Source organism: Amblyomma mixtum, chromosome 8, assembly GCF_055824585.1.
Source record: "Amblyomma mixtum isolate Tamu chromosome 8, ASM5582458v1, whole genome shotgun sequence".
In the NCBI taxonomy this organism is placed as follows: Eukaryota; Metazoa; Arthropoda; class Arachnida; order Ixodida; family Ixodidae; genus Amblyomma; species Amblyomma mixtum.
In genome coordinates, this window is record NC_143019.1 from 16,887,527 (window position 1) to 16,893,526 (window position 6,000).

Consider the following 6,000-nt stretch of genomic DNA (forward strand, 5'->3'; position numbering starts at 1 on the left):
AATTTTTCGTTGCAATTAGCAGTAGAAAAAATTATTCGAGTCGAATGCTAATTATGCTCTCAGTAGCGAATATGAAGCTACCTTTGGTGAAAAGGACAGCAAATAATTCAGGGGCACTTTGACTGTCTAAAGCATAGTGTCGAACCGTTACCGAACCTGAACCCGAAACAGGAACAGAACCCGAATTTTCACCCGAAACCGTAGCTGAACCGAACCCAAAGCCTTGCCATTACTGGTGTACCCACGACGTGATCGTATCTCCATGAAGGTGGGTCCAGACGTGCGGACCGAATCGCGGATGGTACGCGCGCGTCAGCGCGGTTATCGTGACACGTGCATCCGGGAGTCGGTCTGAACGTCGGGCATTCACACGAACGCAGCGGACAATCCGCGCATACTCTCGCCCACAGCGGGCTTGCGCTGTTAGCGTGGCTTCGAAAACTCAGCTGCCGAGAGTTTAAACATGAACGCCGAACGAAAACGTCGTCTCGCCGCACTGGTTGTCGCCATTAAAGCGTCTGAGGGCGAGAAGGAAGCTTTCGCGTCTAAAACGGTTATGTTGGACAAAGTCAAGGTTGGAAAAACAGTGTTTGGCCATGCAGGACCTGCTGTACGAGGACCTACTTGAATGCGACCCGGAGAGTACAAACGCTTGCTGCGGCTTAGTCCAGAGCAGTTTTACCAGATACTGGCTCACAGAGCTCCTTCTCTCCATATTCACTCAAATAAGCAGAAACAACAAAGCTAAGCGGGTATTTACGCACACGCTCAAATACACAGTACGACGCAGTGAGAGAAATACGAAAAGGAGGACACACAATGCTGCACTCGAGCTGCAAATCCGGCGAAAAGCGCGCCAAAACGAAAGGCGCCAGCACGGAGCAAAGCCGACTTCATTCAGGATAGCTAGCCAGACGAGCGCACCTAGAAGCAAAAACAATCCCGGTCCGCCGACAAGCCCTCGGACTGAAAAAGGCTCTGGCCTTTTTCATTCGGTCCGCGGACCGGGCCCAGAAAAGTGCACGCCGCCGGCTCAAGGTCGCTCAGAGCAGGGACGTTCACGTTACGTGGCACGCGGACAGCGCTGACGCGCCCGGACCATCCGCGATCCGGTCCGCTCGTGTGCGGATGCAGAGGGAGTTGGAACTGGTCCAGAACGTCAGGGCGATGCAGGAGCAATACGTCTACGCCGATCCCGGAGCTTCGAATGCGGAGCGAGTGGAAAGGATTGTCCGACAGAGCCACCCCACGTTTGCTCTCTATTTGCGGAAGAAGTCACTGCGGCGACTTGAACGAGCTAGCTGTGGCAGCGCGTCGGGTAGAAGCCGAAATCTCGGCAGCCTGCGCCGCCGCTCTACGCGCTCTATCACACCAAAAGAGTCCTAGATTTTTCGTGCAGGACTAACGCATTTAAAAATTCCTTTCCTTGCGCACTATTTGCAATTGGAATTGTTATCCGCCGATACGGTCAACTGTACAACGGTTTCGTGATTCCTCTGCGCCCTTGTGCCTCCCCCCATCAAAATGCATTCATGTTGTAAACAGTATCTTGTGTCTTTGTTCTGATTTATCATTCAACGTCCTGTATCTAATTGTTTGCTGTTTCTGAATTTGTTGATTTGTATTGTCCACTCCTGCCTAAGTCCTGTATCTTAGGCCTGTAAAATAAGTAAACAAATTTTTACCAGCACTTCTGACAGATACTCTCGGCTTGTATGCTGACACGCGAGTTTACGGCTACTTTTTCGGTTTGTCAAGCAAGAGAAGCGGTATTTTCCGTAAAATAATATTTATATTGCATTTGAACGACACATCCGAGATAACTCATTAGCAGTGTTTATACTCGGGTAAGATTTTTGAATACCTTGGTAGCGTTACCGTCATCGTGGCTTTTGTGAAATTAAGTGATTTAACTAAGTGATCTAACAGTCCTTGAATTTACGGTGCCTCACCATAATTGAAATGTGCTGTAAATGCGAAGCAAAAAAAAAAAAGACATGCGTGTAGCCTTTGGCAAATTTACAAATATGTGTAATTCTTTAGGTGCTTGGCTCAAATAGTACTTTGCACCTTTCTTTACAGAAGTCTTTTTGCAGCAATGCTGTCAGCTGCTTACTGCTGCATTTCACACCATCCGGTCATGTGGTGATATTGGTGTTTTTTGAGACTGAGATCTTCTAGAAGGGATTGTATATATTTGAGGTGTTTGGCAAGTGGTGGCCCCAAAATTAATGTGTACAGTTAATAAATCTCACAGAAGGGTCCAGGGATCTAGAAGCAGCTGCAGTTAGTGAAAAAAATGGTTCTAGGAAAAAGCTAAAATACTAATTGACCAAGATGATTGGCCTACAATCAAAGAAACTGCTTGGATTTAACGTGGTGTTAGAGTGAAGGCCTTATGATGGTCAAGGCATTTCCAATTGTTGCCCATGCTTGGCCTTCCTTAGAATGGCCAATGATTGGCCTGTCACCACATCTAAACACAAACTTTGATTGGTGTCCAGCATTTCGCCAGTTATGGAAGCGTTGGCCACTGATGATTTGCCCTGCTGAAAAAAGTTGTACGATGCAATAAGCTCATAGAGTTCGGCACACAAATATCATAGAATTATCATACAAATCATAGAAAATTATCATACAAATGTCATACATTTCTGTAAAGTCGTGCAATCATCAAAAAGATGTCACAGAATATTATACGAATTGTGTAATATTTTATGAGGAAGCCTCTATGAGGTTATTGCATCATAGATTTTTTTCAGCAGGGTGAAACCGCAGTTTCCAGCGCGGTGCACACAGCTACCGTTGCAACATTCCGAGCTGCTTTTCTTCTCTTTTGTCGATTTTCTGACGGGGATCCTGTCTGAGGCAAAGTGTTCGAAGGACTGAAGGGGCAATAAATAAAACGTGCTTTGTCTTGCTGCAACCTATACTTTCATTTCAGTGTCAGAGTTAGGTTTGGGGTTTGGAATAACGGAATAAAGTTTTTTCTTTACAAATTAGGACTTTTTCAAATGTTTATAGTTTCCCTCTTTGCGCGCAATCTGGCGGTCCATTCTTTTTGGTATGCAAGCCCTCGAGCAGCTGCTGGAAGACCCTATGAACCCAGCAACGGAAGAAGCAACAGTGCCTGCATTCGTGTAATAGTGTTTCCCTCTTGGCATGTGCACAAATAAATAGAAGTATGCGCTGCATATTGTCGTTGTCTTGATTAGTATACCAAAGCATTTCCCGCTGCCCAAGGCTGCAGGGCAGTAATACGTCAACTGTAAGTATTCAAGTTCCACTATTTCCCGATTCAGACAGTACAGCTGTAACGGAGGGTGCTTTGTTAAGCACGCATAGCTCGTAGTGACGCTTTGTACTTTCAGTTACTCTTTGTAGCAGGCAACGTCTTTTTCTGCGAGAATGTCTCCGAACCTAGCACCACACTGACACCTGATGATGAAATAAAACTCATTGGTTAATAGACTGCAAACAACAGAAATTGAAAAATGAGAAAGGAACTTCCTACTGCTGGCTGGAGACTAAGAAAGAAACTTCAGTAGCGTTTGTAATTTACTAAGACAACCATGTTCAGGAAATTAATAGAAGATGCCATTCATAGAACTCCTCATCAACGCATGTTGCGCTTACCAATAACAGAGCTCCTGTTGCGCATAAAACGTAGCATATTTTGCATTACGTCCGTGGACATCAGCTGGCTAGTTTCTGACTCCGTGCACTAGTGACGTAGGGTGCCTATTTATATTCCTTTTCGTCGCGATTTAAACATCCACGGTTGTTCTCTGTGCGAACGGAGCGACCAACGAATGCCACGACGCCAATGCCGGAACTTGCTTTCAATTTCCCAATACAAGTTTTAGCGCTCGTTAAGTCCTTTTAATGCGTTATGCTCGCTTCAGCAGTTTTGGTCCAGCACGTCTACGTTGACGCACCTGTAGGGCATCTAGGGTTTTTTTTTCCAGAAACCCATAGCGCCAAAGGCATTATAGTGGGGCTACAGGAAACAAAAAAAAAAAGAGTGCAGCTTCACAAGAGTGACAAGAAAGCATTATTTCATGTAACCCACAACACATCTTGAACGCACCTCTGCCATACAAGTTTCTATGCTTTCTGTAACATTGAAAGCGATCTGACTATACTTAATCAGCAACTTCACTACCTAACCATTATCCCGTGACCAGATTAACGGACGGCCTAACCATATCAACGAATACACCAATTTCATAATCTTTTTTTTTTAACGCATCGGAAATTAATTTTGAGAAAAGAAATCACCGCTTCATTATGCTGACTTTCACATGACCGGTGCGACCTGGCTTTTATTACCGTGGTACACGTATTTCTTGCCGTTTATGAAGCATCGTGCGTGAGATTGACTTCTTCGACACTGATTTTCGCGAAACTCCCTACACTTTATTTTTCCTTGCGTACCCCTTCCCAGAAATCCTCTTAAATGCTAACTTTGCTTTCTTTTTATTAATTAGCAATCCTTAAAATCTGCTTTTCAGCGTAGGAAGCGAAAATATTAATCGAAGGACGATCTCTGCAAGATCTGGACTTGTCCAACCTACGAGCACTTTCATTTTTACCGATTCAACACACGTTTGATTTACACGTATAACTGCGACAGATATAACGAACGCTCGGCTATTAAGGCGAAAGCCTTTAATGCCCCATACTGTTGTTAGCAGACGCGTCGGCAGTCGTGTCGACAGACGCGTCGGCAGGAATGTCGACAGACGCGTCGGCAGATTCGTCCGCCTTTCGGCGTCACTGCTTAATAGGCTCAAGGTTCCAGCATTAATAAAGGCGCATCTAGTGAATGCATGGGCTTTATAAATAAAATAAAAGGAGTAAAGTCAAGGAAAGGAAAATAAAAACTAAAAATAAGATGTGAAAATAAAAATAAAAAACAATAAAATTAAGAATAGGAGCAAAAAATAAATAAAAACAAGATATGAAAAATAAAAAAAGTAAATAAAAACAAACAGTGGCCAGGAAACGCTTTCGCCTTGCAGCACTTTAGTGAGCCAAAGTGCCCCCTGATTTTTTCTGCATAATGCACTGAGCTAGAAGTGTTTGCCTAGTGCATCTGCTTGGTGCCGAAATGTACCGCCAGCAGTGATAACAAGAGGTAATGTACGTGCACTATGCCCTCGAAGTGCTTTTAGTGTACAGTACACTTTATGCGTATCTGCGTAAGAATTTACACAGGAGAGAAACGACTGCTAACTTTCCCGCTTGGATACATCGAGTACGCTTGCATTTGCTTTAGCTCGCTTAAAGTTCAAGTTGCCAACCGTAGAATTATAGCGAAACTTTTACAACGAATTATTTTCGTTCTCACGAGCTCTTCTGCAGTGTGCATCCTGCCCTGCTCTACGTTTGCTTTGTATTTCAACTGGTGTCTTTGAGATGGATTTCTGTGCAGCGCCTATAATACGCAGTGCGACCAAGAATTGAAATTCATCTATACCTAGTTATAAAATTGATGAAGATGACAATGGAGCATCTTTCGATCAGCAATCCGTTCTTTAAACTTACTAGGATTATTTACCTTCGGGTTTATATTTTATGTGCATTTTAGAGATATGGGAGAGAAGTCACTTCTATAGAGATTATCTACAACAGCCCTCACAGTAGCTGCCAATAGCAAGGTCTATCGCAGCGCGTTAGCTGTGTGCTGCATTAAAGCATGTTGGTTCTCTTCTATAGAATATGCATGACCCAGATAACAATATGAATTTTTCGACTAGCGCAACCCGAGAATCGGTTCTAATACCTCCCCACAATGGGTGGTGTGCGTGAATATCGCCGACCAACAGGAACGGCTCCGGAAGCTGGTAAATGAGTTTTTCAAGTTAGTCAATGGAAAGTTGATGATGTGGTGGTATGTATAGGCAACATACGGTTATTACTCTACTACATGTTAGTGCTCGTATTGCCACTGCCTCTAAATCTGAGAGGCAATTGAATTCTGAAAAACAACAGCAA